The sequence below is a fragment of the Brachyhypopomus gauderio genome, chromosome 4 (assembly GCF_052324685.1).
Source record: "Brachyhypopomus gauderio isolate BG-103 chromosome 4, BGAUD_0.2, whole genome shotgun sequence".
Classification (NCBI taxonomy): Eukaryota; Metazoa; Chordata; class Actinopteri; order Gymnotiformes; family Hypopomidae; genus Brachyhypopomus; species Brachyhypopomus gauderio.
Window position 1 is genome coordinate 18,972,222 of NC_135214.1, and position 27,160 is coordinate 18,999,381.

Consider the following 27,160-nt stretch of genomic DNA (forward strand, 5'->3'; position numbering starts at 1 on the left):
GGTCATTTCTTGATCCTCAGGAACACTGCGGCTCCTCTCCTGCCGTCGGAGCTGGAACTGTCACCCAGGGCACGGAGAGCCTTTATACAAACCGCACGCGTGCTGTTGGCTGTGCAGACACCACAGCACGCGATTATGCAGCTAAGCAGAACTGTGTTCCTTAAGTGTTTTCTCATTATGTGCAGATGGGTGCGAGATTGGAGAGTTCCTTTGTCCGGCATGAAGCAAGCCGAGGATTTTTTTTTTCTTCACCCACTGCATTTTGTGCTACAGTTTCTGAACAATGGCACTGACCTTGGGACATGACTGGCTTCTCATCGAGAAAAAAAAAAGAAAAATCATGCTTCAAAAAGAAGCTCTCCATTGCGTGTGCCGTGCCCTCAATGTATAGATTGTCCTGCCGTTTTTGTCTCATTGCCGTCTGCAGATGTCCTGTGTGTTCTGCAACTTTTTGTCCCTGTCAGGTGGAATAAAGCAGGGGGGCTCGGGGAGAGGGTGCCCCCAAGAAAGTGTCTGGATCTCCCTCCCCCTCAAACCCCCTCTTTCCCTCTCTGCTGCCAGCCCAGCTTGGCAACAGAATGCTGCATCGGCCTTTCTCCCTAAGCTCATTCACCATCACGCGCTGCCCTTGTGCTGGACATCACATGACCAGTCAGCCCCCCGAGGAGCGCTCGAGTTTCAGCCTCGGTGTTTCAGCGGCCGGCTGCTCCGTCCCCGGGCCCGCTCCCCGCGCTGACACACAGGACATCTGCCTGTCTGAGAGAGAGAGAGAGAGAGGGGGAGGAACAGAGGGAGAGAGAGAGAGGGGGAGGAACAGAGGGAGAGAGAGAGCGAGCCACTCACCGGCCTCTCTGTCCATCTGTCAGTGGATCATATTGTCCTGTCACATCACCCACAGCTTATTAAAGCCTCCAAAACAACAGGAGAGCACGCGGGTGCGGAACGTTTCAATGGATCTCAGATGCATTTCTGTTTTTGCCAGATTGCCCTGCAGATACATGTAACGGGTTTTAACAGGTTTATCCACCAATGTTTACGCTGTAATGATTATCGCATAATCTAATTATGTGTGCATTCCACAAACCCCTAGCCAGTCGATGAGAGGCGCAGTAATCGATAAAGAGGAATTTGCATAAAAATCTATTTTGCAGCCTCGGCGGTGGACGGCAGGTGAGCGCTTGGGATGTCCATCCCTCTAGCTCATGAGCCCGGGGCTGCCAGGGTGAACTGTGCTAACCCCCCCCCACTCCCTCTAGTTTGGGATTTATTCTCCCATAAGAGATTCCTATTGGAACTGCTGTTAACTGGATGTGCTCATTATTACAGGTCATTATTGTTGATGTTTATGCTGTGGAGCCAGCCCACTGGATTCTTTAACAGCCTGCACTTGTGAAACAAAATTACACAGACTTACCCAGCAAGCACCCACAACACATCATGTTCCTAGTGTTAGTAAAAGCCTCCTCAACTATGGATATGTGCTTTCTGATATATGCATATATATGTATATGTATGTATGTGTGCGCACGTGTGTGTGTGTGTGTGTGTGTGTGTGTGTGTGTGTGTGTCAGTATGTGTGTGTGTGTGCACGTGTGTGTGCGCACGTGTGTGTGTGTGTGTGTGTGTGTGTGTGTGTGTGTGTGTGTGTGTGTGTGAGTGAGTGTGTGTGAGTGAGTGTGTGTGTGTGTGTGTGTGTGTGTGTGTGTGTGTGTGTGTGTGTGTGTGTGTGTGTGCGCGTGTGTGTGCGCACGTGTGTGTGTGTGTGTGTGTGTGTGTGTGTATGTGTGTGTGTGTGTGTGTGCACGTGTGTGTGCGCACGTGTGTGTGTGTGTGTGTGTGTGTGTGTGTGTGTGTGTGTGTGTGTGTGTGTGTGTGTGTGTGTGTGTGCGCGTGCGCGCATGCAGACCCCAGGACAGTTCTTCAGAAGCCGATCTCGCAGAACTGGCTGGGCGCCATGGTGAGCGTTGCCGTGCGGGTCTGCCTGCTCCGCCTGCTCTGAATCCTCCTGCTCAGAGTGCGAGGTGAAGGGGAGACCATCACACTCTCCTTGTCAGCTGCAAGGGTAATTACTGCTGGCTGAAATTACTCAACATTTGTTTATTAGCTCCCCAGAGCCCACTGTAAATAGATTGTCCGTTATAGTCGGATCGCATTAGAGCATGAGACGCTGCTCGGAAAGGCCCCCCCGCCTCCTGTTCGCTGGGAGCCATTCGGGCTGCTGCTCACTTATTGAGCGGTGGGCATCCGGCAGCCATGTTCGACATGATTGCTTTCCATTAGCCGCGTTGGGTCTAATACGTCATCCCGTGCACTTAAATCGCCACCGCACATCACCTTCATTAGGAGCGGCGGAGGGCTCTGAGAGAGACCCGGCTACAGCAAATTAGCAGGAGAGAAACGCTGGCCTAGCGAGAGGAGCCTAGCGCGCGTTCGAATAAGGGCGGATTCTCCGCAAGACGTTCAGCGTAGGTTGAAAGACGGTGGAAATTGCGGAGTGTGGGGGGGGGGGGGGGGGGGGGGGGGGTTACATCGGTTGTGTAACAGCTACTGTCCTCAAGCAACTCTTTGTCAATTCTAATATAGCCGGGACTCGGGGATCGGGCCTGCTGTTTCTAGTTAGCAGAGATTCCTACATATTTTTTGTCAGCTAATGGTCATGGGTTGTGGGGAAGAGTCTGCAGGCCTGTGCACTGGGTGATGGAGGGACGTGAGGAGCCAAGGTCTGTGCCTGTATTCATTTTGTTGGATAGTTCCTGTCAAAGATGACATTCTGAAACACTTGACCCACAAAAATGAATTCTCGGCCAGAGCCCCAGCGACAGCGGCGGCCAATTCATTCTCCCGAAACGTGCGGAGATAAAAAGCAAGGGAATGCAATAGTGCTGTCAAAGGAAGAGCAAAAGGGGGGAGATGGGGGAGGGAGGGGGGTGGGTGGGTTGGTGGCGAGGGAGTAAATCTGTGTTTGAAGGTGTGAAAGCCATACATAAGTAGCGCTTTGTAAGGAAATAGCCAGAGCAGCAGAGACAAACTGATATGGCTTCCAGTTTGATGATGAAGAGAGGGGATATTGTTGGCGTTTATGGAGGGAGACGTTTAGCTGTGAAAACGCACTAAAACATGTGTAGTGGAGTTGGTGACAGGTTGAGCCGTGCTGCATAGAAGGCAGACTAATAAAAGCCCACCTCTCCATCTCCCTCCACCCCCCGCCCTGCCCGCGCCTCCATCCCTCCTATACAGCTCTAATAACAGCCACCACTGCACAGCCTGTGTGCAAATAGGGGCTCGGAGATGCCAGAGATCCATCACAGCTCTCCTGAGCCACATTACGCCATCCTAATAGCCACTCTCCGCTTCATTATGATATTAATTTTCGACGTTTTCTGAAGTGATTTCATCTGTAATGTCACGGAGCTTCGCTGCCTCGGCGACAACCTGTTTTCACCCCCTGACTATACGACTGTTCTTTACAGTGGCCTCCTGTCTGCCGCTCCGGAGGGGGAGGCCCGATAGAGCCCAACAAATCGCATCGCCTGCCTGTTTTTCTCCTCCCTTCCACATCTTCTGCTCCCTCTCTCCTTCTTCCCATCCAACCCCCCCCCCTCCCCTTCTCACTCAGCTCCCCTCTACCCCCCCCCCTCCCCCACACCTCCCATTTCCTCCTCCCCTCCTCTCTCCTCTCAAGAGTCTGGGCAGTCCTGCCAACTCTCTGCTCATCTGACCAGATCAGCAGATGGTCAGCTACACTCGGGTCTGAGGAACAAGTTACAACGCAAACATTAGATGTCATTTTGCATTTTTAAATACACCCCACCCTCTGCCCACCCGCCACTGACCCCCACCTGCAGAATGTCAGAGGCAGATAGCGAAGAGGAGCAGTCATGGGAGCACAGCCCTCTATAATAGATTTATTTTGAAATGCCATCTTACAAAGAGCATGCGGGAACCTCTGCTAAATGAGGACAGATAAGCAAATCAGGAGCAGTCATGTGTTTGACTATAGGTGGCTTTACAGAATACACAAGTAGCCATTTTTACAATGTGTTATCTATTGTGGCGCAATAATTTCATATTCATGTGCCTGGATGTGTATGTTAATTTTGGGGGTTATTGTTAAACCCATCTTTTTACAGAGCTTGCAGTTGACTTGATATATGTGTGGCATACGAGTTTCTAAAAGATGAATGAAGAGAAAAGGTTTTAATAGAAGCAAAAAGAAAAATCTGATATTTTTTGAGCATGAGGGTCCGTCCATGTAGCTATATGTGTGCTTTATATATGTACGTCTGTGTGTGTGTGTGTGTGTGTGTGTGTGTGAGAGAGAGAGAGAGGGAGAGATAGAGAGAGAGAGAGAGAGAGAGAGAGGGAGAGATAGAGAGAGAGAGAGAGGGAGAGAGAGAGAGGGAGAGAAAGAGAGAGTTGCCCTCATCCAGAAGGCCAGCTGGGATGTTTCACTGTCACTGGATTCTGTCAGAGCTGCAACCAATCATGCTGTTGCTTTCTTTTCTTTCTTACACTTCACAACACTTGATATGATGACCTTTACCTTTCATTTCATCACAAAACCCTAAATATATAGATATTTTGAAATCATAAAAATCTTTTTTTTAATCTTGCATCTGTCTGTTCTCTTAGAATGTAAACATACAGTTCATGTTTGCAACACTCGTAGCCAAACCCGATGACATATGAGCACGCTCTGACAAGCTTCACAGCTTCCAGTGTTTTGGTAATAATATAGATCACAGTGTCTTTCAAAGACACATCTTAAAACCTCAAATGAGAAATCAATTGCTAGCAGCAGAGGGGTCTGCAAGCGTCCCATTATTCTGGAGCTGTTTAACAGCCCTCAGCACTTAAAATAACACCACACATAAAAGAGTGTGAGAACAACTCACAGTCAAAGTCAGATTAACAGGGTAGTGAGAGGGGAAAAAACTCCTCTTTTCTAAAAGCCTGAACTACGTGTGTGTGTGTGTGTGTGTGTGTGTGTGTGTGTGTGTGTGTGAGAGAGAGAGAGAGAGAGGGGTGGACGTGAGGTGTGTGTGCCCCGGGTGGGCGTCCTATGGCTGAACAGCCGTCACTCTCTGTAAGAAATTCCATTCATCTAACGAGACTCCTCCGAGCACGAGCAGGAGGACTGGAACAGTGACACACACGCGCCGCAATGATAATTGCCTTTAAAGACAGAGGAAAGGAGAAGAGAGCAGAGAGGAAGGAAGATAAAAGATACACACTAAAGAACCTATTAGGCTGAGGGAGGGGCCCGTGTGCCGCCGAGACTACTGGGATAAATAGTCATGAAATGAGAAGTTTCTATGGATTGAAGTTTGAGAGCAATACTCTAGGAGAGGCCAGCAGGCCAGACCAAATAATCCTTGACTTAGAGTCCCATTCGGAATCCCATATTAGCTACAGAGATTTTAATGTAAATATACCATTACGCTGTCATTACAGTGATCAGGCCGTGTGTTGAACAGGTCAACGCAGCCACTGTTAATTTTGCGGGCAAAAGCATTTTTTTCCCTCTCTCCCTCTCCCTTGAAATGTTAATAACTTTCTATTAGTTAATGTACCGTGACTAAAATTCAAATTAGACATAATTTATTTTAATATCTGTGACTAGCTAGCCTGACCATTTAGCAATGGTCTCCAGCAGAATACAAGATTGTAAATTGGAGTAATTTGCATTAGATGGCTGAGACACGCCTTGTCTTTGGGTTTTGCCGCTGTGAAGTCAGGGATGATTCATTTCTGTTCCGTGAGGTACAAGTGTTCTGAATTGAATAAAGCCAACCGTCACCTTTAATATACGTTGTTATGAGAGATGTGGAAATACTGTGACGTTTTGGGGTGGATGATGGCTTTGGAAGATTGCCCTAAAGACTCTTCCAGACTGCTTCATGAATTGAGTCATCTTACATTTTATGTTTTTACAGCAGCAAAGTCTTTATATTAAATACATTTAAATTATATGGCATCTTAAATGTGATGTATGTGATAATACTTCATTGTTTTCTATGTTCAAAAACAAAAATTTATAAAAAAAACAATTTTATAATATGTTCAATTATGTTGGGTATGTTGAAGCATTTATTTAACACCAAACTGTTCTGACTGGGTTTGAGCTTTCTATATATGTATTTATATTTATGTACATTTTTCCACGGTTATGGAGAAGATCATCTGACCTTCTGTTATTGTTTGGTCCCAGTTGTTTGTATTCATGTTTGTAATTGTGCTTTTTGTTTGAAAATGCAACACTTTGTCTTGTTTCTCTCAGATGGTGGGAGTGAAGCAGATCCAGCTGACTGAAAACAGCTGGATGAGTGGTAGAATCCCGCCTACTTCAGACACGGCTGGCTAAGATTTGACAGTGCCCTCTGAGTGACAGGTCTGACCTCCACTGGTGTGCTGCTATGTGTGCGTATAACTGCCAGACCCAGAGTGGATCTCCAACCCACGGCACAGGATGGTACCAAACAGCCTCCCATAATAAATTATGGGGATTACATCATGTCTCCAGTCTGACGATCACTGCTAAATAAAGCATGAGTGAATTTGACTTCAAAGTTCTACTGTTCAGAAACTGGTGGGAGTTAAAGATGGTAGTAAATATTATAGAAAGTTCTATGGAACACGTTTAATGTGCTAAGTGAAATCAATGCACTTGGCCTATGAGAATATATATGCCAGGATGTTATACTGAGATTTCTGAAGCACTGTTAAGCAAGTAATGTTCTTACTATAAGAGCTACCATTCCTGATTAGTGTCCATTTCCTACATATCGTAAAAGCATTGTAATAAATCTAGATTCCTATAGAATCTTTGATAATATACTAATACACCCAAAATAAAATCACATTCCTCATATTGTATTGTCAGTAATCACAGTACACTACATATAGCATAGCATATGATGATGCACACCTCATCATTAGATGAACCAAAATTGTTAGTAAAACTGAACAAAAATATGTGTGTGTGTGTGTGTGTGATGTCATCCAACTATATTCATATCTAATGAAACTGACTTCTTACAGTTTTCCTTCAGTCTAATCCGATTAGCCTGAAATCTTTTCACTTCTAGTATTTTCTGTGACCCCATTGCAGACATATACCATTCTTTCGATTTTTGTATTGTTTAATGTGAAGGATGTCAGGAAAATGAATCATATATTACAGTAATACAACAAAGTCACTTAATACCTTCATGTTCCCAGTAAGGTCTTTACCTTCCCACAGATGGTTGCAATGAATTGATTGACTGGGAAAGCAGCTGGTTTGAGTCTGTGAGCTTTACCTTGACCAAACAGTTTGTCTCTGTAAGTGATTTCAGATGTCTGTGGGAAGCTAAGTTAAAGAATGAGGACAGAAAGGGACCCTTTAAATTTCAACTGACAGCCGCAAGCTTAACCAGACCTGGGGCAACAGAGTCAGACACCCACACACACGTACACGTGCACACCCACATACAAAGGAACACGCACATGCACCCACATGCAACATTCACAAACCCACATATGCACACGCAAAATAAAACATCACAAAACAAAAGTTTATCTGCCCTCTTCCTTTTCCCAAGGTAAACTAAAGACACAAGCAGTAGATGAGTCACCCGTGAAATCATCGGTGTTCGCTGTATTTTAACTAAACCGTGTCTGGCATCTCTGATTACCCACAGAGGAAGGGGTACGGGCAGCGTGTGTGTGTGTGTGTCTGAAGAGAGTTGTGGCTTTGAGTGAATGGCGAATGAGAGTCTGGCGGTCTCGGTGGTCCAGGTTCCAGACGATGAGTCAGAGGGCTCGAACTGTTCCGCAAGCTCCACCTCACACATGCGACTGCTCCTTAACACTCACCCACCTCATCTGCATACCCGCCGTGTTCCTTCTGAAGCCCTAATCACGCTCTTGTTCTGTTCCTCTGAGTCACATTCTGTTATATGCTTTCATATAAATTGCCACATGCCAAATTACAATTTACTGATCAAGAGATGTTATCAGGTTTTTTCAAGGTGTTTTCTTTTATACAGGCAGTGCATTTTAGGCTTATGCTTTTTTTTATCATGAAACAAATCTGCATTGATATTAATATTAATGACTATGCTAATAAGTTAAGCTTGATGGGGGACACTTATTCATATTAGATTCATTAATATAATGAATGCATGGAATTATCAGATACTATGTTCCTCTGTCCTTGGTATGCAATGAGGGTTTTAAGACTAAATATATGGGGAGATAGTAGAGTGTAAGCCTTAATAATCTGTACCGGTGTATAATGTCTAAAGTGCACTTAGAAAAGATTTAGGAGAACACATAATGTTACACATTAAACAAAACTGGCCGAAATTGAGTTCATTTGCATCAACCTCCTCTTTTCAGATGAGCTAAACTGCTTACCATTCAAAGATATCGCTCCAATAGGCCCAAAAAAGGAGGGTGAAACCAATTTAACTACTGGCCACCAAAGTCGTTAGTGGAATGATCTATGTTGAGATTCTCTCAGTATAAGCTTCTTATCAAGACAGCTGTGAAACACATGCCAATCTGTCCTCCCTCAGAAATGTTGGAGATACAGCTAGAAATACAATGCATTTGACATTTTAAAGCTTGGGCTCCACTTGTTAATTACAAACTCATTTCAGATTGAACTTAAGGAACTTAATAAGAGCGCATTTGGACGGGAGAGCGTTCTTCTCTGTGATGGGGGAGAGAAAAAGTGATGTTGGCTCCTGCTTTTCACATGAGCTTGACTAAAGGTCTAGAATTCTGGGTCATTTTATTTAACTTCTAATCAGGAGCTATTCCAGGTGGGTTCCTTTTTAAGGTGATTTATAGCTTTCCTATTGCCTCTTAATTTCTATGCAGTGCAAATCCATGCTCTTTTCATTTACGTTAATATCACAGAGCTCATGCTACCTTATCTCCTGCCATGAAACAAAACGTGTGGTGAAGGTGCTTTAGTAAATTGAGTCAAAGGCAGTCTGTAAAAATGTAATCTCGCAGGAGACTAAAAGCATCCTCACCAGCTTCCGTAATGATGGACACATTCTGTGTTTTATAAGCAATCCTGCAAGTCAGGCAATGAATGCAGCATCTGAGATCACTGGCAATCAGCTCTCCTTTAAAAAATGAGAAATGTGTAAATGTCCTAAATTTCAATAAGTTGCCAAAGAGACTTCATAAAAGCTTGAATGCATGTGGAAATGATTTTAAACTTTATATTCACTTTAATAAATTCATTTTGTTTACAGTATAACAGCTTTATGTATCAGCTGTAACTGTTCTTAAGAATCCTTCTAAAATTATTGAATCCAGTTTAATGTATAATAAATTGCATCATTACATATCCAGTTATGAGTGCAATAACACAATGGAACTAGGTATGCGGCTTTCCCAGACTCTCTTTAATTAGAGGAACTGAACATTTCACTACCTTTAGCAAATTAAGATATCTAGAAATGGATCTTTTTACTGAATTGAGCTAAGTGTTATATTCATAAATGCCTAATTAACATGGTTCCCTCCTGTGGTTTTTCAGACTGCTGTCAGATGTGGTGGTCTGCTTCTGCCAGGCCCCCCCTCACCCCCCAGCCCCCTCCAGAGAGCAGGCGAACACTCGTCTAGTGCGGGAGGACTGGGAGAACGCTGTAATTTTACTGCCACGTTCTCCCCCACGCCCCTCAGTAATGACTGGTGGAGCTAACAAATCAATTGTGTTGCTATTAACACTTTAATATCAGCAAATACTACCCAGTCAACTTAAACAAAAATACTATTTTACCTAATGGCAGGCCTGTTAAAAAGTTCAAATTAATTGTCGTCTTAGCAATGACCCCCCCCCCCCCCCCCCCCCAATGTCTAATTTAGGCTATTTTCTCTTGAACATGTTTTATTCATTGAAGGAGGATACTGAGCTTATGATTTAAAATGGACACAATAGATAATTCCATGGTATCTAAGCAGCCTAGTTATTTCAGACCCGCGAAAGTATAGCTTATGTTTCTTTTCCTCTAGTCTTTTTCTGTTTTTCTACAGGACTGTATTTATTTCATGTCTTAATGTTATTAGGTCTCTCTCTCTCTCTCTCTCTCTCTCTCTCTCTCTCTATCTCTGCGTGCGCGCGTGCGTGCGCGTGTGAGTCTAGAGGAATGTGTGTTTAATTTAAATAAATGAAATCATGCCTAAACTCCTGACCAAATCATACATAGAGAGATAAGACAAATTTTATTTAATATTAAGACCCTATTAAAATAGTGAAAAGAGTAAAGTTTATTTTGCAGTATTTTTCTGATCATATCATATTGTGATTTGCGTAGTGAAGAATTATTTATTTCCTTTAAAAAATGCGATATAAGAATTTATCAAAAATATTTGACAAGGTTAATGCGATTTTATTTTTCATGAGGGCTGACTTGTAGATCTATTAATGACTCCGATTACTGAATTATTTTTCCCTTATTAAGATGTAGCTTTAAACATTAAAAATCGCAATGACTCCTCGTGCGTTTACAGTGAAATATGCGTTTGCGGAGGCTAGTTAAAAATGGTCGGCTTCACAGGGAATGAAATAGTGGCGCTAATTCTTCAAGATGGATGAGCGGCCCTTCACAGTCATCGAGAGTGCTGTTTATTTAAAGCAGGGGTATTGTTGGTGAAGAATAACTCCGGTCAGCGTTTGGTGCCCGGTTTAGGAGGGAGAGGAGGACCACCGCCAGACACTTGACAATGATGGAGCGCGCAAGTACGCGCTGGCAGATCCATCTGGAGCCGCGGCGCGCAGAGCGCGGACACGAGCGCACCTACACCTGCCCGTGACTGCGCACCGGCTCACACACACGCATCACACACACGCTGAGCGTCCGCCAGCGCAGGCACTATATTTCTGACCATCCAAACGCGCCGTGCCATTGAGTTGTGGCAGGTGTTTGTAACATACGCTGAAGCACAAGAACACAAATCAAACGCTAGGAAGATGCGACCGATTAATTCCCTTGTCACATAACATCCCTTATAGTTGACTCCTTGTACCATCCGCTGCATTGTTAATGTCAATCATGCTGTATGCTTGTAAAGGCAAGTCTTTCAGCAGGGGCACTGCTCGCCGTGGGCAAACTCAGACATGTAAAGAAGGCCAGGCTTGCGTGTATGATGTTAGAGACTGTTTATGTATGTATTTAAGCTGCCCTCTGCTGTTCACAATCTCAATGACAAGACAAAAGGTGAGAACAAAAGAATTCAGGAGACCTGTTGTTTCTCACGTGCTTATCCGAGGTGGCTAACCCTCACTCAGACAAACAAACGCGCCTGTGCACACAAAGAAAAGGACACTAGCATTTGCTATACAATTAGTTGACCTCTATACACATAAAAAACTATATATATTGGACATTTTACACATTTCACTCAATATATGTGACAAAAAACAAAAACTCTGGGTGTACACAATAGCATGACAGTTCAAAGAATTAGTAATAGCATATTTTTTAATTATAATATATTGGTTGGACATTATACATGAAGTGCTATATAGCACTTATATATAGTGCTAACTGAACACACTGACTGAAAGCACATTTAACATTCTGCTCTGTGTAATTCTGTATTCCCTGTTTATGCAGTTGATTTCAAACAGCTGATTTCAGTATTGTACGTAAGCTATAGTAACCTTGTGCCAAATCTATTCTGGACCACAACTGCATGCATGCTTATTCAAAACGTTTTTATTTCAGATATATGTCCGATATATTTGATTCTGCATGTGTGTAATATTTTGCCTCAAGGCGAGCATCTAAATATTTTGTATGTGAGATGTAAAGCATCACCACCAAGTATCTCTATGTCCATGAATGAGTCCAGTAAGTGAAGAAACTTCTTAAGGAAGTACTGGGCCATTTTGTCTGCCAGTGAGACACGTCTGAAGTTGACGCATCTCAAACTTGCAGGGCCCCGAAGCGTCTTGGTCCCGTATGTCCTCCACTGTAGCGATGGAGCTGGCTGCATTAAACACCTGTGGTGCTGCCTAGCGCCGAGCGTGGGATTAAAGCACTAATACACAGCTGATCGTAAACACACCGAACACGGTTTCGTTCTGTGTGCGGCGGACAGTAGCCTCAGGGTGGCCCGCATCCGCAGAATATTCCCCTTACAAGCCTCCACCCTGAGCTTCCCCCGAGGACACAAACACACCGAGCCCTTTTTTTCTGCCAGCGGACGGTGGACCTGCATTGTGGACCTGCAATGCTTTACATTTCAAAAGTTCATACACTAGAAATTGATGTGAGTTTAGATTAGGAGGCACGGTGTCTTTATGCAACTCTTTTGTTGCCACCTTCATCTTGGCTGGGATAATTCCCTCCTCCTTGAAGCTACATGTTTGACCCTAATGGACCTTTCTTTCTGACAATTGAATTATTATTGTGCTGCTCCTAACTGCACGCACAGAATTCTAATTAGGGTCTAGGTGTGCACTTGTTCCATATGCTAAGTAGGACAGCAAACCGCCACCCCCACCCATTACCATATCATCTGAATGCAGTTACCTGACACAATAGGGGGAGATGGGTGGGGACAACGCGTCAGCTCTATGTATATGTTGGCACGAGAAATCAGTCGCGCTCAAAGTCAAGTGGATCTTAACACGTTGAACGGCCCGAGTCTGGTGGCATCGCTTCACAAAGCTCGGCTGGCTTTAATATGATGGCTCCTTTAACCAGAGGAGACCCTCTTTAAAAAGGAAATTGTGGTTTTTAACCTAGGAATATTATCTTCTCTCTTCCTCTGTTCTTTGTGAGGGTTGTGGGCAAAAGCCTTGGAGGAATTCTGTGGGGCCCATATGGCGCTGTCTCTGATAATCCCCAACTCTTTAAGTGCTGATAAGACAAGCAATTTAATGTAATTATAAACTGGGTGGCACAAATTGCACTACAGTATCTTGAAATGGCGTAGTGTGGTAAAGTACACTGGTGATGGGAATCGCACTCCGAGTCGACTCACAATTACCTCCCGGACGACAATGCGGCTGTAGAACTAATTTTGCTCAAAATTTGACATTATCAACATAATTGGCTCTTACTGAAAGCTTGCGTGACACATTCATCAAATCGCAGCCTGTAAATACGGCGGCCGACTGCATTAAGAGGCAAGGCAAACACCACTCATCTCCGCAATAAATGCTGTTGACTAACACTATCATTACCTCCGAGCTTAATTACTTTTTGCTTTTTTGATTTAATTGCTTCAATAAAAAGATTCTGTAATGCATTTTTAATTACACTGTCCAAGTGACCTATGTAGAGAGAATTTTACAACAGTAGGCCAATAATTAGCCTGTCACGCAGCAGTTAGCGGGTATTGTCTGCCCGTCTCCTCGCTGGCCTCCCCTAGCATGGCCGGCCGTCAGAGCCCGCTGGATTTTAGCTCAAGTTCCGTTCTCCGCTGTTTTTAATAGTCTGACAATAAGTGCACCATGAGAAGATGTGTGCAGTCTAATTTGGGTTTGTGTCAGCTATTCAGGGCAGGACAGCTCTTCTCCTGGGACCCACAGGAAACGGTGATCATTCCTGAGCTTGGAAAGACCTCTGTTTGAATCTCGTCTTCACCCACACTGTGCTCAAACCCTAAGGGATATGATCTAAGGTTTGGGGTGTAGTGGAGTATCCTCACCTTTCGTTTTCCAATGGCAATAGAGTGATGTTAGCATGATGTACTGCTGTTGGTTATTGGATCTGAAACCCTGTGACAGTGATTCACATGTGACATGGCTGTCTTTGTTGTTAATCAGATTGTATGTACACAAATCGCTTTTATACGCACAGGATAAACACACTAATTTCCCTTCTTTCCTCCCCCGAGTCCCACTGCCTTTGAAGAGAATCACACCTCACAGTTCATCATTTTCAAGCTGTTTCTGAACCACTCCACATTAATGTGTCAGTGAGTAAACACATACATACACACACACACACACACACACACACTAGGACGTCTCTAGGAACATGAAGGTATTAAGTGGCTTTGTTGTATTACTGTAATATATGATTCCTTTTCCCAACATCCTTCACATTGAAACAATACAAAAATTTTAAAGAGTGGTGTCTGCAATGGGGTCACCAGGAATGCTGGAAGCAAACAGATTTCAGGCTAATTGGATTAGACTGACGGAAAACTGTAAGAAGTACATGTATGAATATAGTTGGATAATATCACATGCATTCATCGACACACACACACACACACACAGATGCAGCCACAACAACTTCACCCTCAGAGCTCCATATTCCTGAGTATGATTCTGGAAATAATAAATAAAACACTACGAGGGACTTGCAGTGTAGGAAACAGTGGCTTGTGCTCCTGCTGATGTACTGACTATTCATCGAACAGTCTCAGATCAGTGCACACAATCTCTACTGAGCAGATCCACAATACAGCCCCATGTCAGCAAGCACCTCAGCCTGTGTGTGTAGGGGTCCTTGTGTGTGTGTGTGTGTGTGTGTGTGTGTGTGTGTGTGTGTGTGTGTGTGTGTGTGTGTGTGTGTGTGTGTGTGTTTAGGGACTATCAGATGGAAGCAGGGATATTTGTGAAATTGCTCTATGTAGTGTTTCACTATCAGCCTCTGCTTGGAGAATGAGCTTTGCAGGTGATGAGAGTGTCTCTCACAGGTGTTGAATGGGTAGACCTGTCACCACCTGCACCTAACACGCTACACCCACCACCCCCACTTCAAGGCCTTTCCTCTCACGCTTGCCGCTTCCGCACCCCGCACAAACACGAGACGCTTGCAGAACCAGCGTGTAGACCGCAATGAAACTAATTTCATGCCAACAGACATTAGTTTTCTTGGGTTTTCATTACTTTAATTGGAACGATGCCTCCCCTGTTTGAGGCAAAACCTAAAAATAAAAACAAGAGGAAGAGAGAGGGGAAGCGCGTGAAACGAAGATGGAGTGCTATGGAAATGCTCTCCCATAAGCGGTACAGTGAGCAGCAGCGGTAGCATGGAGGGGTCTGACCTTGTTATTCCGAGATGGCTCTGGCATGCCGCCATATTGATTGCAGTATTTCTGGGCTCCTCTCCACCATCTCCAGGTGCACTCCCGGGCCCCGGGCCCCGGTCCCTGAGAACCTCAAACCACACACTCTATCTCTTAAACAGGGGGAGGGAAGGAGGGATGAGTGAGAGAGAGTTGGATGGAGAGAAGGACCAGGCCTGCTGTGGGACTAGGAGAAGTGAAGGGGGACCAGAATGGGTGTGGGGAGGGGTGTGGGGAGGGGGGGTGTCTGCGTTTCATGCTGCGATGCTCAAGAGCTGCCGAGAGCACGGACAATTAGAGGAGTCCCCAGTGCCTCTTTGCTCTCTGCCTGCTTGGTGGGTTGCTCGGCAGGCTGCCGGCGGAGGTAGCGGGGAGTAGCCCGTGCCCGAGGCAGAGAGCTGAGGGAGGCCTGCTCTCCATAACACCCCAGCCCCCATCCCCTCCCTCAAGCCCAAGAGGATCCCAGGCCCTCCCAGTCCTGAGAGCCCTGGAGAGCGAGTGAGGTGTGGGAGGGTGTTGGGGTGGTTTTCTCTGGAGATGTGCAGATGCTGACAGAGACCAACGGATGACCAGATCTTCCTACACATAACTCTACCGTTGGTTTTAGGTCACACACTCATACTTTATATGCGGCCCGTGTACATTATATTCAAAGTATTCAAATGACGACAAGAAGTGGAAAACTAAAGTGAAATATGGAAGGTGCTCTGTGTAAAATACATTTTAAGAACTCAAATGTAAATACACAAAAATACATATTGCTTAAAGGCGCTCAGGTATATGCCCAAGTCCTACAAGGATCCTCTCAGAATCCACATTTGCAGTCGCTGTCTCTTTCTTTAACGATGTCATTTCGCTGGTTGAATGACTATTTTCATAATATCTCATTTGGTATGTTGAGTCGATCACCCTAAATTGAACGTGAGCGTTTGTCGTCTGAGGCGCAGACGGAGAGCAGTCCCTCATGGCTCCAGAGTCTGTAAGGTTTCAAATGAGCCCTGCTCTTTCTCTGCCTCAAAGGGAAGTGGAATCAGTTCCTTAAATTCCCCAGCTCCGTGACATCGTTTAACATCTCACCATCTATCTCTCTCTATATATATATACACTATATACTCTATAAAACCGCCCTGTTGTACAACACGGGCTAAATTGCCCCGACTGAATACGACAACAGCCAAAACCATTGCCCTAATTAGGAAGCTACATGCCTAAGAATGTGCAGGGAAACTTAGCGCAAATGGGAAAAGGTGCTTTCATCTCGGCGAGGCTGGGCGCCTCAGTCCCTTAATGTATTACCACCAGCGGCCGCAATCACCGGAGCTGAATCTAAATGCTGATGATTCGGGAGTGAGCGGGCGCGTGCTGCCGCACACACACACCAGAGGTGATTTAAAACATTGGCTCTAATGAGGGTGACCGCTGGCCGTCTGATCTGAATGTGATGGTGGAAATTAGATGAAGGCTGGGGTCAGGGATGGCGTTGGCGGGGGCAGCGCACAAACCAAACGCGCAGGACAAGTCTACTGTCAGCAGCTCTGTTTACCGCAGTTCAAGTAAATAGCAGCTAGTGGCCTTCCATCTCTGTACAGATGAGGTAATCAATGTGTTTATGTCCGGGTGTGAGAGAGAGCGTATGTTGTTTGTTTGTTTGAGCGGGCGCGTGTGTGCATGCGTGTGTGCGTGCGTGCGCGCGTGTCACGCGCGTCTGTGTGTGTGTGTGTGTGTGTGTGTGTGTGTGTGTGTGTGTGCGCGCGCGTGTGAGCGTTTGTATTTGTGTGTGAGACAGAGAAAGTGAGAGAGAGGAAGGAAAGAGAAGGAAGGAGAAAGGGAGCATAAAAAACATGGTCACGTGTGTGTGTGTGTGTGTGTGTGTGTGTGTGTGTGTGTGTGTGTGTGTGTGTGTGTTTTCTCCAGCTGAGAGTCCCTGGTTGTGGGGCCACAGCGGGTGGAGAATAGATTGCCTCGGTTCAGTTGTCCAGGTTCTCTGAACCCTCTGAACAAACGGTGCATTTCACACTGACTACCCAGCAGCCTGGACACCTCAGAAATTCACAATAAGAACAAACCTGCCATGGTCAAAAGAAAGAAGATGTCATCCAACTCGTTTTACCTAAGGGGCTAAATCTGAAATCGTGTGTGACTAGCTCCTACACAAATCGAACACCGTTTACCGCGGCATAGAGCAGGAATGCTGAATCGTATTTCATAGCATTTGTCAATTGCAGATTTCTGCAAGTGAACTATCTAAGGAAATCAAAATCAAAACATCAGCCAAATCAATTAGGAACATTTCAACCATATCTCGCCCAACCCAAGCAGAGCGGGGAGTTCCTGGGGCCTAACCCGGGCCCGTGGACGGACGGCTGCCGGCTGATCCCTGCCACAGTGATTGACAGCTTATGACCAGCACTCAACTGGCCCCGGCTTCTCCACTCTGCTGAGCACAGCAGGAGCTGTGGAGGCTCGGGGAGATTCACAATCAACTGGACATTACAGAGATAAACAAGGCTGGCGCGCGCGAGAGGTCCGGGCGGGGGCGCGCATTGCGCACTTCCATCACGCCGTGTTGTAAGGTTCACCGACTCCAGCGCTCGCAGAAATTGCAGAACGGATTCATTGTTCTGTTTGGTAAAGCGAAGATCGTTTTAGTCACCGTGCGGGTTTTCACGCAGCCTCTAGCGTCTGTGTAGATGCCAGGTTTAACCCCCAAACTCTCTTAATTAAGGGGAAAATGTATTAAAGTGTTGTATACTTATTTAATTCTTTGTAGTTTGATTGGACGGAATTGAGGTTAGGATAATATACTGTAAGTGTATACAGGGTATCTGTGAAGAATTAATACAGAACAGCAAATTCTATGATGAAGGAAGAACACATTTAAGGACCAATTAGTAATTGTGTGTACTATGTAGCCTATTTCAGGTTGCGCGAATGTGCATCATTAGAGCAGGTAGGCCTATTACAAGGGTGACGACAAAATATCTGACTTCACTGATATAACGATAGCTCAAGAGTTTCAGTCAAGCAAAATTTATTTTAATTTTTTTGTATTTTGCGCTGTATGACATACGACAACGCTTAGGCGGCATTTGTCCTTGAAACCGTCATTAGCAACCTAAAATAGCGACCAAGTATTAAAAAATAATCGTCAAATAAATAAATAAGTAAAACGTGTATAATGCAGGTTACGTAAGTGTCATCTTTATCTGGTAAACATTCCCACGGGCCTTGGAAAGAAGAACTGGAGTTCATTTACATCCGTAATTCTCCCATCCATTAAAGAGACGGATGCTTTGATGCTTTTGCAGTGTTTATCGGTGGTCTCCAGGGATTCATTAGGACCAACACTCCCTTCAAAACATAATCTATTGCTTAATTAAACTCCCCAAATATGAAATTTGAACCCATGTATAAGAAGAGAAGTTATTGCTTTGTTGTTTCCTCATTTGCACAATATTTTAATGAACGCGTATGGAGATGTATTACTATCAGCACGTAAATAAAGCTTCTCCTCAGTCACTTAAGAGCTTTCATTTGACTGTCGCGCATCGCAAGAAGATCTTCATGCTTCACGATCTCTGAAGAATAAAAATTCACGCGCATTGACTGCAGTGGCGCATTTCACAGCTTGTGGCTCCGCCGCACATCATCGCAATGTGTGAAATTTTAATCAGAGATGTTGTGAAGAAACAAGGATCATCTGACGACCATAATTAATGACTTCTGTCATAGAGATTATGATGGCAAATATGAATGCGCAAGTGTTTTAAAGAGCAGGAGAAAAGGCATTAACTAAATTGCATAGCATGAAGCGTCAGTGAATTAGAGGAATCGCGGAGGGGTGTCAGTATATGGCTGCACTAATATCCTTTGTTGTATTGGATGTCATTAGTTTTCATTTAATTGAACAACGTTTTCTTACGCGCACTCCATGTTTAGTTCACTGTGCATTAATTTCATGCTTGGCTTATTGACGCATGACATCTTCGGAATGAACAAAAACATGTTGCAGGAACGATGAGTGAGCTTCAGCTTCATCCTACCTGCTATGGCCACACCACTTACGCATGCGCGTCCCCTGCCTTTACGGAAACGGATGGCGTTGCAAGTTTGAATACATTTACTGTATAGGCGCAGCAATATATTTGCCGTAGTGAAAAGGCCGCTTTGTAACAATGACGGAACCAAACTGCTGTTGTTTCTACTGCTATTTATTTACAGTGCTCTCTAGCTCATTAAAATGCAAATTGTGCATACGCTTTCATTTTCCAGGACAGTAATCTAGCACTATTTATCCAATCACCAACTTTTACTTTATCGGCCGCCACGAGAGAGAGAGGAGAGAGAGAGAGAGAGATTGTACTCAGAAGCATGCACACACTTTCAAGTGGCCACTAATCATAGATTGCAAACTCAAGTGTAGTCAGAAAGTGTTTGTGTCTGGCCCCCATTACGGAGTGCCACTGGCCTCTCGGAGCCCGAAGATGTGCTTCAGTTCCCCCTGCGACCCCGAGGCTAATACGTGCAATCAATATTGTAAGTGCTGCATGATTCATTTGGATCACATTCTCTGTCACAGATGTAATGTGTGATTAAATTGATGGTCAGAGAGTAATCTTTGTCTGTTAAAGCTCGAGCCTCTAATGGGTGATGACTGATTGTTAATCAACTAATATCTTAGCACACACATCACCGTGTGCTGATTATGTTTTCAAATTCCCTTGATTAGATAAGGAACACATCAAATGAATTCAGATCACCACTTTAATGAAGCTATGATCCGGCCACTCTTTAGCAATTTCTAGAGTCCTCACAAAGTTCCCTTTGTATAAATGTGATATTTTGCTAATGTTTAAGTATTTGTAGAAACTGAAGGTTAATGCCAAAATCTTTATTCAGGCAAAACGGAGGAAAACTATTTACCTATGTCTATTTAACTATTTAACTATGTCCCTCGCTGACAGAATGTAGCAACAGAAATGGGCTGTGGTGGAGATAAGTAAGGAGAGCAATATGAAACTATCAAACAGAGGACGTAGGGCTGGCCTCCTCAAATCAACAACAACTTATTTGGTTTATATTAATATTCTACAATTGTCAGTTGGCCTGCATACAAGGTAGAAAGGTAATGTAATACATTAAAGTTAAGTATGTAGCTTTTGAGTTTGCTCTCTCCTATTTAAGTTTGCAGCAGTTGTGCTGATGGAGGCCTGACTCTTTGAGAGATGACATATCTGGGGATTGGCTGGATTGGTTGATTTCTCTGCCAATCAATAGGAATGAGGCAACTCTGAGAATTCTTAATAGTAGGTTAGGTATGCAGCTCAGCACTCCGTAATTGAGTGATCGATTCTGAGCTCAAGCCACATATCTTGCTTGATTCTCAGTCTCAAGTCCATTGCTAATATAAAGGGTATCCAAAACTCCCTCTCGTGGCCAGGTGCTTGTGGGGACGGGTGCCAGGCCGGGTCCGGTTTGGCGTGGCATCTGAGGCCAGAGAGCCAGCTCCCTCCGCCTCCGCCATGTTTGTCAGAAGCTCCAACAGAATTTGGCACAGCCTGGGTTCTGGGAGCGATGATGATTCTGAGGCTTCCTCTTGCCTGTCCCCCCCCGGAGCCTGTCACCGTGGCGCTGGCACAGAGCTGGGCCAGCGTCGTGCCGGGCGCTGCTGCTGGCACACTGCCCAGCTGTTCCCAGCGACGCGCCCGCTCTCCTGTCTCCACCGCTTGTTTCACAAGCCTCCTAATCAATTGGAGAGCGGCCCTCCAGAATGGATCCTGGCACCGGCCCGGCCTGCTCCCATTGTGCTGCCCGTTTAGCGCACGGCGAACAGCATGAGGCTGTCAGGATGCACTCCAGCTCTCCCCCGCACTGTCACGCGGAGGAAATTAAACACATTGTGCGCGGCCGCGCGGGTCCGGCGTGCGTCGATCCAAACGGGCCGGGGCGCACGCTCGTGTCCGGGCACGCCCGCGCCCGCCGCCCATTCGTCTTGCGTCCGTTCGTGATAGCGCTCTGCCAGGTGTGTGCCCCTATTGTGTTTGGCTGACAAGTGGTGTTAATGAAATCACGGCCGCGGGGCCGCGTGCCAGACGAGAGCGGCCGTCCGGGGCCCACGTCGCGGCGAGCGGCACGTGGTGTAATTTACGGCGTGGTGCCGCCATTAGTCCTGCCGATTCGGCTCTGACGAATGCAAATTGCCGGCTCCGTCCTCGGCCGAGCAGGAAGACGGATCGGGCGTCCCGCACGGCGCAAACGGCAGCGGTGGCCTCGCCCACTCCGCACGCCCGCAGCGACAAATTAAGGCCAACTCGTCTCCCGGCCCCTCTGTCGCACACCTGCTTAGAGATCCATCATCGTGAGTCCGGGCGGGGTGGGCGGGATAAAGGACACGGACACACATGAACACACCCGCACGCGCATTAGCTGCCTGATAAGCTGATCGCGAGTTACCTGTTCGCTCTGCCGAACCAGTGCCAGTGATGGTATCGATCTGAGTTACATAAATCTTGTTTTCTGTCGACCAGAGTGAATCAGCTGTGACCCCCGGGGTTAACAAACATTGTCACGGCTCTCGGGCTGCGCGCGGGCCCACGCGGCCTCATGCATGGTAATGGTCCTGCCCTATCCCATCACCCCTCACTGCCTCCGTGCCACGGCTAATTGCTGACAATCCGCATGCGCGCACAAACCCAGTGACAGGCAGAGGAGGTAAGGAGGCCCGGCCTCGGCCAGCCCCCTCTCCCGTGGCCCTAACGAGGACCCTGGGCTTCTGTGGCCAAAGACAATCAGCACTGGATGGCAATCTACCAGCAGGAGGCACCAGGCCCGAGAAGCCACATTAATTGGCATGAGAGTTCCCTGCCTGGAAAGCGCCACACGGCATTAAGCTGATTGAGGTTGTATCTGTAAAACCTGACAATGGCGCAAAGGACCTTGTCCAGGCTGCGGTGTATTATCTTATTAGATTTCTGTGATGAGTAGTTGCTCTGCCTTGCAAAATCAGGTTTCCACCAGCACCAATTAGAGTCTGGTGCTCGCTCTCTTCCTCTTCCTCTCTCTCACGCTCACACTCTTTCCTTTCCTTCTTTTTCTCTGTCTCTCACACACACACACACACACACACACACACACACACACACACACACACACACACAAACGTGCAAAATAAAATATACAGACCCTGCAAGAAATAATGCTAGCATCATGACAGTGGTGATCCACCAAATTAAAAAGGGCACACCAAATCAAACCAAAGTGGCGTATCCTCTGTAAGAACATCAGCGCATCATTCCACATCTAAGTGGAAAAGTACCAAGCAGGTGAAATAAAGCTGTTTAATCTCCTGGCTGTATATGAAATCCATTTGTCTGAGTGTACCTTGAGTACCAGAGAGCACGGGAGCTCCAGTGGGTGCTCAACATCATTCCTCCTGCTCACAGACCTCCCCACCCCCCCACCCCCCCCCCCCCACCGTCTCCCAGTCCTCTGAGAGGAGACTCTGTCACTATAATGCTCATGGATTACCCTGTCAGTAGGAATTTTCTACTGAAAGACATTTTAAGGCAAGTTCCATCTTAACACTGTGACAGCGGGAAAACAAAAAATTCTGAAAAATAGATGTTATACCATTTATTATATTTTTTTTATCATGCTTTGGGTCTTCTGATATGCTAAATGATCAGTGTGTTAGGTCAGTAATCAGTGTGTTAGACATGAACAGGTTCTTTAATGGTCGTGTGACTCGCCGGGTGTGATCTTTGCACCTTTGCTACAACAGGAATCCTGCGAAACAACAAAGAGCTCCGGGAGTCTTGGCAACTCCAGGAGACTAACCTCACCCTGGCGTGCATCGGATCACACATCACAGCGGCAGCGCGGGCCGAGGAGGTGCACTTGCCATTTTCCACATCTGGGATGGAACGGTGCAGAACTACAAGCGATCCGAGTTCACTTCCGAACTAGCCGAGGGGACCCCCTCATGATGATCGCATGCCTTTTCTGAATCTAATGAGAACGCCAGCGGTGGCTGTGGGCTACCCTACACACCTTATCAGACAGGCAGATATGCACATGCACAGTATTCCATCAATTACCCACAGTAAACCTATGAAAACAGAATATCCTGCAGCTGTGCATCAACTCAGCCTTCTAGAATAATGATTTAGTACATGCACTGCAGCCAAAACATTATTCCAAACTACAGCACTGGCTAAACGCCTCGGTGCAGCAGCAGGCCTGTGGTAGCAGTGCAGTGTGTTTGATAGGCTTCTCGCCTTTGGCATGTTAGTTTGGCCACTCTGTGTCCTGAATTAAAGAATTAAAAACAGTAAAAGTCACAACAAAAGTGCTTATAAATGTAGCAGCTAAAGAGTTTTTACAGGATTAGTTATTACAACACTACTCTGGTGTGTTCAGGTATGGGGCATATTACAACACTACTCTGGTGTGTTCAGGTATGGGGCATATATTACAATACTACTCTGGTGTGTTCAGATATGGGGCATATTACAACACTACTCTGGTGTGTTCAGATATGGGGCATATTACAACACTACTCTGGTGTGTTCAGGTATGGGCCATTTTTCTGTTGCAAAATTTTGTGACTCTGAACATTATACAATTTGCTTGATTTGGAATCGAGTTGTTTGTGCTGTTTGCCGTTGGTGTGACTTAGCCGCCCTCAACCCACACACACTGCGGCCCTCAGAATGACTCAGTAGACGTAATATCCTCCACCTGTCTGCAGTCCTGTAGTCAGACTTGGCCAGAGAAACTGTAATTATGGACTGTGGATGAAATACAAACAGGAAAAAGGTCTATTCCCTCTGCCTTATTGGACAAATTTTCTCATATTGCCTTAAATAAATGAGCAAATCAATTCAGTGACCGGCTCTGAGCTAGAGCTAGGCAGCGCACAATCACACACACACTCACACACACACACACACACACACACACACACACACACACACACACACACACACACACACACACTTACACTGTTATTAGTACTTTGGAAGCGAAGAGAGTTCATGAGCAGAGTCGGATAGCATTAATCAGCCTCCTGCACAGGCTGACAAAGAATGTCTGTATGTGCACACGTGTGTGTGTGTGTGTAAGAGAGAGGGAGAGAGAAGGAGAGAGCAAGAAAGACATGTCGGTGAGAATGCATGTGCACGAGTGTGTATACATTTCTAAGAGAAAAAGAAGAGATGAATGGGAAGATGGATGAATGGATGGATGGACAGATGCACAGATGAACAAACGGTGGTCTGCTGGATGAATGGATCCTCATGAGCTTACTCACTCCCTCTAATGCAGATCTCACCCAGCTTATGGGCATGCTGTGATCACCAGAGACACCATTTACCCAGCAGCCCCTGCAGCGGGGTGGGGGTGGGGTGGAGAAATAGGAGAGTGAGGGAATGGAGAGAGATCTTATTTACTGAGAGCTTGAGCCTGGCCAGTCACCAGATACTGAGGGGCTTCAGCCTCAGGTAGTGCAAATACCCCCACTTAAATCCAGAGAGAGAGGGGAAGAGAGAGAGAGAGAGAGAGGGACAGAGAAGGGGAGGATGGCTATAGTCCTGGTCAAGCACTGATGTTTACTCTGGATAGACTCCATCTGAACAGCTCAAAGACTCTCAGCACGGCCATCTTATTACGACTCTAGCTGCGAGAGGAGACAGAGGGGTACGAGTGGCCTCCTCTGTCTGTTAAACCTGCAATGCCAGCAGTCTCGCTGATCGCCCCCCCCCCCACCCCACCACCACCACCACCACCCAGGGAGACCGACAGATAGAGAGGCAGAGAGAGGGAGAACACGGGAGACAGGGAGAGGAGAAGATGGAGGCATGTGGGAGGGGCACAGGAGGGGGGGAAAAGAGAGTGAGCTCAGCTAATGACTAGCTCTTATGCATCAGTGCTCTTACTAATGAGCTTCCAGGGAGAGTGAAGGAGCAGGAGCACAGGGCTGCTCGGGGATGTGAGAGGCCTGGGCCAGCTCTCCCCCACCGAGCACCCGGCCTCCCTAGTCTCACACAACCCTGACTCCCAGCCACTAATGAGGGAGAGAGAGAGAGGGGGCAAGAGAGAATGAGAGAGAGAGAGAGAGAGAGGGGGGGGGGGTCTCTCTCACCGCTGTGCTCAGCTTAGACTGTGTTGGGGTCAGCTGCATTCCTCCGCTCTTAATAATTTACATTGTATTGATTTCCTTCACTGCTCTGACACCATCTCTCTCTCTCTCACACACACCTGGATGGACTAATTCTTTTTTTTTTACAGAAAAGCACAATTTCCTTCAGAAAGAGAAGGATTACGACCAAAGAGGGCGAGGCTCCCCGCCCGGCCCACATCCAAACCAGTTAAACATAATGTTCGCTTTAACAGCGGTTCTGTCAGAGTCCAACGCTCTGCTGCTTCTGAGACCACGGACAACGCTTAGCACCGCTTCATCTGCAATACTGGCCTTAGGGGTTTTAAACTCCAATTAAGACGTTTCTGCAGTCAATTCTGCAATGGACACAAATTTGTCCAGCACTTTTGGTGTCATGTGGCGAGTCTGCTATGTGGGAAAGGACAGAGGAACTTCTACTGGTCCTGAATTGTTATGTAAAACACACTCAACCAAGGTGTCTCCTCTCTCTCCCCCCTCCACTTACGTGCTATGCATCCTATATATTAATATTAAAGCTGAATCTCTTCGTCCTCCTGTTTTATGATAACATGTAGGATACACAGACATTGGCAGGCCAAACGAAGCCTATCAAAGGTGGAAAAAAGAGGAAGAAAAGAAAATAAATTATGCAGTCAGCGTCCTTTTTAACCCCTCATCAGAGAAAGAGAGAGCGCAGGAAATTAGTATTCATCCATTGTCAGTGGTCTGATCTGTAAACTGCATTCTTTAAATATTCATAAATTTGGGCCATAGTTTTCCAGTCTTCCTGATTTATTATTCAAATGATAGGAACATTACACATAGTGCAAAGTACTCCTTTCTGTTAGAGCTATGAAAACGGGGTTTTAAAAAGGCATTTAAATATTATTATAATGTTATAATGGTCAGTAAGAATGCTTCATGGTGTCATTGGGGCAAGTTACATTGACGGAGACAACGAGAATTCCTACGCTTTTTGTCTTCAAGAAAGGACACGCATTTGGGTGTATTTTGTTTGCTAAACACTACCCCCTTGTGGATAAAGGCAGAACAGCACAGTTCAGATAACTCACACCGTCGCTGTCGGAACTGAAGAGGGCCACATGGTAGCAGAACCACAGCATGCTAATTTGATATTGTTTCTCCTAGCCAACCAGAAAACAGGACGTAGATCCGATAATGGGTTGAGTAAAGGTTACAGCAAGGCTGGTTGTTTCAGGAGGCTGGACGAACGTCGGCTTCCTCTGGCAAAATGGCTGAAAACAAATCTGATAATGAGTCATGTATTTAGGTATGACTTGGGGTCACAGAAAGGTTACACAAAGGCTGACTGAATTTTGCTCTTTTCTGGGGCCTAGCTGAATAGCTCTTTCAGAGGAAGACTTGACGAATCTATTGCTTTTTTGTTTGTTTGTCAAATGCGGTCATTTTTGTAGGTGGTGACGAATGGCGCTGTTTTATATAAGACCGTTTGACCGTGTCCACCCCAGTGGGCTTTTCATTCATTCATTACTTCATCTTAATTTTTGAAAGTTACACCGTTAGGGTTAAGGGTAGGCCGGTCTCCTTCTGCCTTGGTCTCTTCTAAACTATGCTGCAAGGCCCCTGTGGTCACAACAGAGTTCTCCACACCTTCACCTTCAATAGAGTTCTCCACACCTTCAAACGAGCTCGCCCCTAAATGAACCCTCCCCAAGTCCATCATGTGCTCCTCTGTTTAAGTGCACCTTCAGGCTTTTATATCAGCAGCACCATAGACGCGGGGCCGGTTAATTACAAGTCCGCTTCGCCGAGCGGTACCGTGCAAACGTGAGAAACCCATGGTCGCACGTCTCTGGCGGACAGGATAAGAGCCACTGCTTTAGCTAATGACCCTTCCCTTTCCGCTCCAGCGCATCGGAATATTCATTTGGGCTGCACAGTGTCCTTAAAACAACCTAGTAAATTGCCCAAGCAGGACTGTAA